At 40.0% G+C, this 13,039-nt stretch overlaps 1 long non-coding RNA gene across 1 annotated transcript in view; it reads right to left on the bottom strand.

Annotated features, from left to right (window-relative positions):
• Positions 1 to 481: 481 nt before the first annotated feature.
• LOC117302176 overlaps positions 482 to 13,039 on the bottom strand; it is a 32,393-nt gene continuing 19,835 nt past the window's right edge. Inside the window, exons 2-3 of the long non-coding RNA XR_004520400.1 lie at positions 5,068 to 5,119; positions 482 to 2,718 (exon numbers count right to left, since the gene is read on the bottom strand). This is a non-coding gene — a long non-coding RNA (uncharacterized LOC117302176). The remainder of the gene's footprint in view (positions 2,719 to 5,067; positions 5,120 to 13,039) is intronic.

Below are 13,039 nucleotides of genomic sequence, written 5' to 3'. Positions count from 1 at the left end.
GTGTGGGTGTTCTCAGAGAGCATTTTTATCAAGGAAATCACTCTTATTTCTGTATGTATAATACATGTAAAGGGTTCAGTAACATAATTATTTTCAGCTGATTATATCAATCACAAATCTGAACATGGCACGCCTGGACAAGTTACATATTGAACAGAACACCACCCTGTAAGAAGTAGCCATTTTAATTATTTTTGAACAGCAAAATCAAAATAAAGGCTGTGAAAGTCTTGAATACATAAATTTGTCAGTAATGTGCCACTTTTAATCTTCGAACTGACTATCGCCCACCAATTCCTGTTCATCTGATTGATTTAAAAGCTTCCCTTGACGATGGAAGTTAGATTTGCCTAAATGGAACACCACTTATATTAAAAGCCAATTTAGGCGATACTTAGGGAGGGAAATTTTGACCCAACTTGTTGTGAGGACTAATTAAAGATAAGTTCCTTTTATTATTCAAGAGAACGGTGTGCCTGTATCGACGCTGCATGACCGCCATAAGACTATACATGACGTATATGTGTCACTGGATGCCGTGGCATGCACGATTTCTACCTCAACAGTTTACAGCCTAGGTTACATAGCCTGAGCATTATAAATAAATGTCTTGTGATCGCAGGGACAAATTAAATATGAAATGAAAGCTGGTTTATTGCCAGAAGGAAGTCATGTGCGGTGGCCTCTTAAAATGGCATTAATACCATCAAGCCTCGCAGGAAATTGTGAACGTTTTTTTTTATTAAAGGATTTAATTACCATAGAATTCACTCTGATAATTCTGATAGCTTTTACAGTAATTTTATTTACTATGAAAAAAATTGTCTTAACAAGAATGAAGTATCAGACGAGAGAGCAAACATTTGTGCATACTCAAGCAGTGACTTTGACAATAAGGAAAACATGCATGCATGATGCCCATTTTTTTTTTCCCACAAAAACACAAACTAATCAAAGACGAGACAAACTGACTTGAAAGGGGATAAATCAATCAATTATACATGTAAAACTAAGCACTTTGAGCTCAAAACTCAAAACTGGATTTATTAAATAATTTAGATTAAAAGAGATTTCAGTAATAACACATAAATTGTAGTACATTGTAATAGACCTTATGCACATGACGTCATTTCAGTAGGGCGCCCTCACCTACATGTAGAGGTCAAAAGGAGGTTGTTCATTGGCCGATACCGTGAGCCACGCGTACAAATCTGCGTGTCTCGATTGTTTCGTCACCGTTATTCTCTAAGACGGCGGCTGGATGACATCATTGCGTAAGGTCTATTAGGTATACAACAAGGTATCCTATCCATGTGCCTCTCAACTTGTACATTACATGCATATGTTTCAGACACAATACACTTTGGAATCTTGCCTGATGTTTCGGTTGTCCTACTTTGTCGACAACAGAACAACCTAATAAAAAGCTCGCATAATAAGATCACTTCACAATTCTTCCCACATGAGGCATGCATCCCACCGTAGTAAGGATGCATTATGTAGAATATTTAGGTACAAAGTGTGTCCACTAATGGTCTTCAAGTACCAGGTGATACACACCATCACCTGCCCGAGTTCTGATGACGCACATTTCATGTGCAGCTACACTAAACGTAATAGAAGTCTTACAACCCGTGTATTATAAAAAATACCCACTATCATTAGATATGTGTTATTTCATTCAATTTGCAATTACCCAGAGGTACCTTTCAATTTAACAATCGATTCCCTGCAATTACGGCCCTCCTCATATCCCCATCATATATTCCGGCTTCTTCCACTTTTTCCCCCTCCCCTGGAAGGAACCATTTCTCTAACGACGACAGCGACGTCGAAAGACAAAAAAATAAACGCCTTCAGAACAAACTTCTGAGAGATGTTCAGAGATCCCTGCGTAAGGGCGAACTGTCTGAAAACCCCTCAAAGGCAAACTGTCCATGTACCTGCATTATGCATACATGAAGTTAATGTCAGAAATCCTTATCTCTGCCTCCAATCCTTATAATAACATTCTCTTATGATATTATTACTTATACTAAACACAGCCAGGCGAAACTACCCTAGACCCCACATCACGCCAATAAAATATTGGCCATTTCCCCGAGATCGATTTATCCTGTCTGCATGTGTTAATGCATTAATTGTACGATGAGTGCAGAGTCAAGCTAAAAGCGGTTCAATGCTGGCGGGACTTAGTGGCTAAGAGAAGACTAAGACCAAAATAAAAAGGAAAAAAAGAACCCTCCCGCCAGCCCTGGGAATGCTTTGACAGTTACCTATAATATATGCAAAATAACAAACAGCCTTGAAGTCCCACCCAAGGAAACCCGATTGGCCTTTGATTATTGTTTCAGGTGATAATTAATTAACGTAGCGTAACAGAAACATACACTGCTCTGATATCTTTATCATTTCACACTGAAATCCTTGCCCATTATGGTCTACTTTAGGTCTTTCTTTTACGGAATCAAAAGCTAGCACTGCCAGCTGAATGAGTGAAATTTGTTTATTTTACGTAGGTGGACAGCGTATATTTGTAAAGTCCATCCCACGGAGAGCAATCGATAATGACCATCTTCACCCAAAGCTGCTAAGCTATTCATTCAGCTAAGTACATTTATAGATGGGAACCGGTGAAGAAACAGCACAAATCGAATTGCAGGTTGGCTTGGAATCAGCTACTGATGACAGCTTTTCAGTTGACAGCAAATTTGTGTCCTTAACAGAAATGAAATTTTGATTCTATTCAGTTATGGTTAAGATTTTTGGGGTTGAACAAAGAACTAACTAGAGTGGGATTCGAACCAATGACTTTCGGATTAACAGGCCGGCGCTCTACCAACTGAGCTATCTAGCCCTATAATGGCGGTGTCCCTATATAATTTTGTCAATACCTTTGTTCGGGGGTGCCAGTCAGAAGCCATACAACCGTTAACTGCCGTGTAGCCAGGGATCACACCCAAATTACGATACAACCTGGGAAGCGGCAGCTAGGGGATCACCTTAAGGGGATGCGACTTTTTGTTTCAGATATCAATATAAGCCACAAGGGAAACTGACTGGGTAAATTTATGGTTAACATAAATGTATCGCCAGAGTCACCTTTTTTTAATTCATCAATAATCCAGTTTCCATTTGCCAGACCATCAAACCCCTAGTAACAAAATATGTTCAAAACTATAAACAGAAACAAATCAAAGATTGCCCTGGTAAGATAGAAGAACATTCACATTCACCGGAATACAAGTACATCAATAACTTCCTGTCAGCTAAAAATAAACCTCGAAAATAAACCACAATAAGCGTCTTCCAGTCGCATCAAACCCCTCATTAAATCACCTTAGTCTACCCTCCCTAAATAACAATATGTCAATTTGGTTGCAAGTTTAGCTGAATGGCCAACTTGGCAGCCACCTCAGTGTAAGAGTTAAGGATAGATGATGTCAACAGCTAGTAATGAAGGCAGGGGGAGTAGGGGTGACCTACATGTAGTCTTGGTTCCAAGACACTCCAGTTGTGTAGTCACAAAATATAATCGCTATAAATCGCTATCACCCTACAAACCACTCGCTACTAGAGGGAGCTATCATTCCAGTAAAACACTATATCACCACAGCGGTTGTGGTGTGATAGCGGTTGGTGGTGTGATAGCGCCCTCAAGTGGTGAGTGGTTAGTGATGGGGGTGATAGCGGTTTACAGCGATTGGGTTTTCGTGATTATAACACCCCTTGCAAGTATACTGCCTGCTCATTGGTTTAGAGCGCGTCACATGACATGTCTTAGTTTCGCTAGACGACGGCCGTGTGATAGTGCATCGGTTTGCCATGCGCTAGTCCGAAGACTAGCACATGGCGCCGTGCGGTGGTCCGACAGACTAGCACACGGCGTGCAGTACCCAGACGTCCGTTGCGTGTACGAGGATGATAAATGAATAGTCTGTAACCATTTCGGATTGCACGACACTACATGCAACACAGTAAGTAAAAGTGTTTGCAATCTGTATTCGCGTCGTCCGTGGATTGTAGCATTCAGGTATGTAACTTAATAATAATAGTACAGTATTTAGAAATGTTTGGGGTGTTATAAAACAAATATTGACTGCTTTTACTCGTGCAATGGTTAAAAACTATGACTCCCTTGGTGATCCCCGGAGCGTTCTATTTTCCCTCGGCTTCGCCTCGGGAAAATAGAATGCTCCGGGGATCACCTCGGGAGTCATAGTTTTAACCATAGCACTCGAAGCAGTCAATATTAGTATACTACACAACTGGAGCGTCTTGGAACCAAGACTAGTAGACAAGGGGTGACCTAGCTTATTACTAATTCCACCATGTGTAGGATTATTAACCTATCCACATACAGATTGGGGGATCTGAGGGTTGTGGGGGGGGGGGGAGCGTAGCTCATGACGACAGCGTTACTCCATCACACTGTGAAGCGTCAGTCAAAGAAGTTTCTTCTGCGCGCCTTGTTTAGCTTAATAGAGGATACCAACGATGCCCTTTGGTGAATTTACTTTGAAGAACCTTTCTTCAAATGAATCAATTGAACTCGCCCTTATTGACTGATCCCGGCCTGATGCTTCGTTTCTTGAAAGGGCAAGGGCAGCGAGGAGTTTTCTCCTTGGTAAAGGGCGCCTCTATGAGGAAATTGTTTATTTCTAGTGGAATGTTCAAGGGGCACCAAGGCAATGACCAGAGGCAGGGAGGCAGTTGGAGGCAATTGCCTCCGCGAAGCATCAGGCCTTCTGGTCATTAAGCATTCCTAACATACAGTGTAGCTTGCACTTGCAGTGCTTACTTGTGACAAATATCCCACCATCATCAAACTCTTCCTTTCTTTATCCTTAATTATTGAAACCCTTTTTTTCTTCTTTTCTCCATTACACAAAAATGAACTTGTTTCTCGAAACTAACAACAACTCAATGGTGAAGTAGCTGCTCTTTAAACTGTGCGGCTGGATAAAATTTCCAATAGTGAATTCAAACCAATCAATCAAATTATTTATCTGGACAATCGCATACTTTGTCTCGAGTAGAATGATTTGCATCAAGTACACAACTTACCTTAATATGTTACAAGAAACCAAGGACCGAAGCTTGGGAGGTCTCCAAAGATCTGTAAATCAACAAATACATATTTCAATCAGCTATTTAGTCATATAACTTCCTGGAGTCCACAGGAAACAATTATTTACACGCATTCATTTCCTGAGGTGGAGATTTGTCGGTCGCATACAAATCAATCTCTATTCGACGACGCATACATGGATTTAGGTTCATTATTCATCCAACAACATGACAGTGACACCCACAAGAACATGGTCTATCCATAGAGAAAGATTTATCCGCGGTCCTTTCTCTATGGTCGTAAATCTCATTGCAATCTTGTGTATTATATGGGAAACTTTACACATGATCTTAGACATGATCTTCATTATGTTTCGTCTCAACTGAAAGAGAAATTTAAAGGCAGTGGACACTAATTGGTTTACTCAAAATAATTATTATCATAAAACCTTTCTTGATTACGAGTAACGGGGAGAGATTGATAGTATAAAACATTGTGAGAAAATCATGGCTCCCTCTGAACTATCGTAGTTTTCGAGAAAGAGGTAATTTTCAACGAATTTGATTTCAAGACCTCACATTTAGAATTTGAGGTCTCAAAATCAAGCATCTGAAAGCACACAACTTCATGTGACAGGGGTGTTTTTTCTTTCATTGTTATCTCGCAACTTCGATGACCAATTAAGCTCAAATTTTCACAGGTTTGTTATTTTATGCATATCTTGAGATACACCAACTGTGAAGACTAGTCTTTGACAATTACCAATAGTGTCCAGTGTCTTTAGACAGAAAAAAATACATAGAGAAATGCTAAGCAGTGTAGAGAAGTATGAGCATAGAAACAATGATTAGGCTAATAGAATGCTTTGTAAAGACAACGACAAACAAAACAAGCACTACAAATGTAATAATCACCATTCCGATTCCCAAGACACACAGTCCTAAACTTAAACCTCTCCACAAGTACCCCAAGACTAAATAACAAGGTACTACAACATCTTATTATGATAATTACAGCCAAGATGTGCAGACGATATACCTAGTACTAGTAGTCCAATATGAGGTCTCGTGACAAGCTGAGATGTTTAATAAAGAGCGAGCCGGCGACGGTAACACACCAGGAGCCAGCGTGCAGACACGGCCATTATGTATGCACAGGATGCCTAAAACGACGGCAGGGCAGCTCGCAGGGAGAAACTTGCTAGCAGCAAGGCTCAGGTCGTCAGCGCTAATCAATAAAAATCTTTCACACTGGCCAAACACCAATGGCCTCCCAATCAAATACGGGCAGATTTTTTCTCTTTTTAAGTTCTCCAGCATCAACGCTGTGTACACTTGCCCTGTACTGGGTAATCGAAGGTGAGCACATATAATGCCCATCTTATATTATTGTAAATATCTCCTATATCTAAGGAAATTAAAAAAATGAAACAAAATCTATGCATGAGGATTGCTGCGATAAGTGTTTTTAAAATGACATTCTTCATTTCGTTTACAAATTTGTGCAGAAAAGGAAAATATATTAAAAGGGGATCCTGTTTTGAATGTATTAATCCACGCTATGAACAGCTGATGAAATCAGTCAACCATAAAATTTACAGTTGAATGAAAAGGTGCTTTCATCCTTGACATTTCAGAATATGTACGATGTACAGTACACAAGCAGTGTGTATGAAAAAAGCACCCCCACCCCGATAAAACTCTTACAAATTAATCATCTAAATTGCAGAAGACCTTAAAATCAATGATGCCATCTTCTTTTATTTCCATTCCAAGCGAAGTCCTCAAATCTAGGTGTGAGTGGTACCATGAAGATGACTAATATAATCAAACCCATTGTTTTTTGTGTCATTTTTTGTGGTTTACGATGATTCACAGTACACCAACAAACTTTTGTGACAACCTTACACTGCTGATCTGTGGTGAACGGTATCTCCTGGTATTGTCAGAATCAATTTGGTATTGAACAATCAAGCCATGGTACAGGCCTGATACTTCACGGAGGCAACGAAGGCAATTGCCTCCGTTGCCCCCTTGCCATTGCCTTGATGCCCATGAAATGCTCCAGTAGAAATTTACAATTTCCTCATAGGGTGCCCTTGCCAAAGAGAAAATTGCCTTGGTGCCCTTGCCCTTTCAAAAACGAAGCATACAGCCCTGATGGTACATTGTTAATGTCATGTAACTTGTGCCATTCAAAACCTCCATCTTGTCATACTATTCTTCAGCTGTATACTATATTGTAAACTTCCGCTACATGTATTTGGAACCAAGAAAATAAACCTCACCAACACATCTATATAGTTGTTGAGGTGCATTACTTGCAGTCCATTTGATGTCTTTCTTTAATGTCAGAGTTCAGTTCTTGTACCACTGGAAACAAGGCAACCGTCTGGATCCAACCTACACACAACCTCAACCCCGCTACAACCCGCACGGTGAATAATTTAGCATTTCCAACACGTGGACATTCGGCGTTGCCTTATCGAACTATGACATTTAGGTCGTCCTCTCGGATTTCATTTCAAACAATTTCCCGGAGCTGTACAAACAAACTATTGATATGTAATACTTGGTACATGTGCGAGTAACTCCTCAACAAGCCATCCACAAGCAATGCTCGGAGTATTGTGGATTAAACTTGACGGTTTTTACAAGGTTATTATGGGGGGTACCAGAGACACAAAGGACCTCTATGTAAACACACTGCACTCTGCACCAGTAGCATCCGATTACATGCTTAATATCTCATAATACAGATATTCTGATTCATATTTTGCCGAATAGCATATGTACAGAGTATTGGATTTCATATGGCTCTGGAAGACCAATGTAAATACCACAAAATAGTACACAGGGATGTACAGTAGTTACATTGTACACCAGCCATAACGCATTGCATGTTTACAAAAGTAAATGACCTTAATGATATCACAGCAATGTGATAATTGCAAGATGTACTTCTTCTCAGTTATTAAAAGTACAATCAAGTAAGTACTGTATGCAAATAAGTCCCTTCTAAACAAAATAATCAATTGAACAATTTGTGTACACTGTTCTTACATTAGGTAGGTCTATTTCAAATTGAGGACTCTAAAAATGTATGATCAAGGTGTTCTGAGGCTATCTGTAGCCAAACTGAGACTACATACATGTAGCCAAACTGAGGTATCATTCACACTGAGGCTACACACAGCAATGCCGAGGCTACATGTAGCCAAACTGAGGTCCCCATCATGTAGCCAAACTGAGGTCCCCATCATGTAGCCAAACTGTGTAGCCAAACTAAGGCTATAATGTTTTTAGCCAAAATTGAGGAGACATAGTCTGGCCTCATTGATCTATAAGCAGAGTGATCACAACCCTACACACAGGTAACCTGACCTGGGATTGCAATATTGATGAAAGTCCTTGGTTTTAACATGGAGACCATAAGTTCCCTGGGGTCATAGTGACGTAATTAACGCCTTCAGGTGTCAGACCTATCTGGTATCCTGTTGCAAGGAACATGTCATTTATTATTCCTCATCCTCAAGGTCATATCCACCATAGACCTTTTCGCAAATACCGGGGCGCGCGTGTAAAGCTTGGAATTAGGTGCATTGTGGTCTAGCTGGTATCCAAACTTGATCCATATATATCCCACAATGCACCTCATTCAACAGTCTGCGCTTGCGCATTGGTATTTGCGATAAGGTCTATTAATATTGCACACTGACCGGTATGGCTCCCTCATTGATGATGCATTTATAATGAGCATCATGTTTTATTCATGTTTTATTCATGTAGAATCTAGATGAGTTTGCAGCAATGTACAATGTACACGGGAAGATTAAAAAACCAAGATGTCCCCGAAACCCAAAGACAACATTCATTAAATTGAATGACAATAAAAAATTGCCCTGTGAACATTCCCTTTGAGGTACCCCTGGATAATTCTTAAACCCACATTTGAACTGAGAAACGTTCCAATGCATCAATCTTTTCTCAGATTTCTGAGGGTTGGTTTCCGTTTGTGAAAGCTTCGGCCAGAGATACGGTTAGTAAATTCCTTTTACTACTTTTATTTTATTGAATATTTTTGCTTTCAAGCCATTTTATTGCCCGATGACCGTTTCCTGACTCTTTCCAACATTACTTCTGCTTAGCACTAAATTACTACCATGGCTGATGGACATGATGTACAGTTACACTGTCTGTCCTTGTTCTAATAACAAAAGACCCTTCGCACTAAGGTCCGTCGATGTTGGTTTTTTTCATAACCGATTAATCGAAAATTTAATATCGATTATACTCGATATATGGAGTATTTCCCGCGTGCAAGATGAAGCCTAAAAACAGCACTTGGTATACTCATGGAGGTAGAAATATATAAACCGAAGACTGACAGTTTAATAGGGTTACATTTAAACCTGTTTCTGTCTGATCCCCCGAACTTTTTTTTAGTTCAAACAGAATCAAATTGCGAAGTCCAGCCCCGATTATTTGTGGTTTTACAACAAAGTATGATCGCCGCTGCCGCTGGCTTGGCGTTGTAGAGTGGTTTCCAATAAAGGCTCTTAGTCTCCAATACACATAGTTTCCAATAAAGGCTCATAGTCTTTGCATTCTACTATAAAGGCAAGAAACATTGAACGCTAGAACGCCCTCTATTGGCGAAAAATCACAGTGCATCATGCGATACCGCCTTGACCAAAGACTACACGTGTCTGTGCATGCTTGAGCAAATGGGTTTTCCCCCTGAATTGCAATAACCACCACTGCTGGTACGCACGCAATAGCCGCCGACAGCATGGTCTGCGAAGCATAAAATTATAGTTCTTCGGAAATGTTAGATTGTTTACGAAAACAACACAACGTGTAGGCTTTATTTGACCAAAATGATGCCAATACGATACCTTGGATCGATAGAAAGATTATTTTACTGTATAACGTAAGATTTTGTTCTTCCTTGCTTTGTTTTGTCTTGTTATTTCGGGGAAGTTTTTGCTGGGTATTTTTGAAAAGTTAAAAATGCTGTGATGAAGACGCATTGACTTTGATCACAAGCGCGATTGGAAGTTGCATCTTAAACAGCAGATAGGCTGGGGCAGCAGCAGCGGTTTCTTTTGAGGGTTTACTTTGTGCGCGCTGCGGGTCGTGAACTTCTGCGGCGGGCGGCTGATGGCGAAACACAAAGAACAATCAGACATACTGATGACGGCTTTTCTTATACTCAATCACAGATTTCTTTTTACTAATCGGACACTCTTTTGGTATTTTCGATATCATTAAGGAACATCAAAATTTTCAAAACATCGAAAATTTTTGATATATCGAAAACATCGATATATGCCCTTGATGCCCTTGCCTTTTCAAAAACGAACCATACACCGTGGCCTATGAATGTTTTGTAATTAGCATATCGTGGGAAAGGTCTACATGTATGAAGCACGGATGCTACATTTGTACATTATTATGCTCTCATTAACACATTCCTGTCTGCATCCATGTATCAACACCCTTTTGTCTGAACTGTCTCTTTTCACAGCAACTACAGTGATTATAACCTATTTTTGTTCAGTGCATTCTTCACAACTGATGACAATGAACTAGATATACGCCTGATTACACAAAAGCCCCTTTCACACGAGCGCTGCAAACGCGGGTCCCTGGTTAAGGGCGCCAGCCGTCAGTCACCTTTACCGCGTGCGATTTTTTAGCGAGCATTCACACGACACGCACACAAACATGTAAACATACGTCCCTCGTTTGGGTAGGCCTACTGCATGGACAAAAGTCTACAAGCAAGAGGTTTGAGTTAAAACAAAAACCTTACAGTTAAAAGGAATAAAATAAATCAATTTCATTGAAATCAATTAAGTCACATAAAATGTAGAATATTTTAAAAACATTTGCGATAACGTAACTCTCATCCCGGCAGCCGGCAGGAAGGGGGTTACTTTTTCGAAGCTTAAATAAGAAAAAGACAAAATTCCACAATTCAACTAGCTTTTTGGACGTTAAAAATGCTACATTGTTGAATGGAAATGCTTTTTAGATATGAAATTATTGATGAGACATACCAAATAATGAATTAAAACATCGAAAAGCTTAGCCAAATGACGTATTCTGCTTGCGATTGAACGATGTTTTGCTTCAAGGTTTGAGCTTGTCTTGAAATGCAGCGATCCAGCAACGTCGAGTCACTATGTCCGAGTCGAAGAAAAACACAAAATTCCACGATTCAAATAGATTTTTAGATGTTAAAAACGCTACATTGTTGAATGAAAATGTTTTTTAGATATGGAATTATTGATGAGACATAACAAATGGTGAATTAAAACATCGAAAAGCTTTGCCAAATGACGTATTCTGCTTCCGATTGAACGATGTTTTTGCTTCAAGGTTTGGGCTGGTCTAGCATCCGGCCACAAAACCCACCAGCCAAACAGATCGTAGTCCAAACGGATCGTAGTTGAGCAGATATACATGTATGTACATGTCATAGAGTTGTATATAAGAACTAGAGGGCGCACTGGCCTATATACGCGCTCCGGCATGCGCGCAAGCGGCCATTTTCTAAGTTGACAAAACTGGCATCTCACAGCGTGTGTTTGTGCGGCCATTTTGTAAGTTGAACAAACAGCATCGCGTGAGCGTTCAATAGAAAAAAACTCAAACGTGTAAATTTCATATTCAACGCGCGTGCAGAATGACGCGCTTGTCATCTTGCATTCCCATGGCGTTTGTGCACGAAGCATCACTCGTGCGCCCTCTAGTTCTTATATATAACTCTATGGTACATATACATGTAAATGCATGCTATTTCTTCCTCCATAGTTCTTCACGTGTCAACGCAGCGGTCCCTCGTTACGATCGCAGGCATTAGGTTCAGACGATGGCTCCCCGAGATTATAACATCGATGCGATTTTTTTGGAGGAGGTCTCGATCTGTGTTATGAACAACACGGGACCCAGGTAATATCGTAACATAGATAGCATTCACACGATGTGGATTTGTGATTTCATAACATCGATGTTATGAAATCGCACGGGCCCCTCGTTTGCAGCGCTCGTGTGAATGGGCCTATAGACACAATTAAAAAGACCATGGGGGGGGGGATTACATGTTCATGATGTAGCTCAGTGCACATCCATTGACCAACATACCCTTGGAAAAGAGTTAGCACATTTTAATCAAGTACACAAGGGCTGACGGGCATCTACTGGTGAGCAGGGTTTAACAAACTTTTCTGGATATTTTAAACCAATAGTCTTTTATAATTTTGTCCAGGGGCCCAAATACTTTGAAATCAAGTAACATACTTTATGTTCACTCTCTAGTAATGTTGTCGAGTACACCAAAGAAGTAGTTGACCGACCTCAACAGAGTTCTACCCTGACAGAGTTCTAACACACATCGGTGTATGGGTAAAAAAACAAAATTAATAGAGTTCTACCCATTATGGTAGTTGAATAGTCTATGGAACATGTTGGAGAGGAATACTTCCTCCTGTGTGTCCATGAAAAGACCATGCGCCTCTCTTACGTCAACAAAAAACTATTGTTTTAAAACAATGGGTTCCCACAATGATAGTTTTGGAGGTAAAGGAAATAAAAATCGTGTACTTGGTACCGTCTCATATACATGGAATGGTACATGTAGAAATGTTCCAATTTAATCGGTTCCAGTGGCCGAACATGGAGTATAGTCCATTGGGCTGCAGGAATGTTTAAATCAAGGGTGAATTCAAAGGTTAACAACAAAAAAATAAAAAATTACATCAGTTTTTCTTTGTCACACATCACTATCACATGTCTGGAAGTGGAATTCTATCCTTCATGGCCATTTTATTTTTGCAAAAGTGCACTTTCATTGGAAAATCTTAAAGTCTATGGGAATATTTGGATTGGGCACCAAGGCCACTGTGAACCTGACACAGATAGTGAAAAAAAAAAACGATTGGATAAACAAAATTGTACAACC

Source organism: Asterias rubens, chromosome 2 (assembly GCF_902459465.1).
Source record: "Asterias rubens chromosome 2, eAstRub1.3, whole genome shotgun sequence".
Taxonomy (NCBI): Eukaryota; Metazoa; Echinodermata; class Asteroidea; order Forcipulatida; family Asteriidae; genus Asterias; species Asterias rubens.
This window is presented reverse-complemented; position numbering and strand designations above follow the sequence as displayed.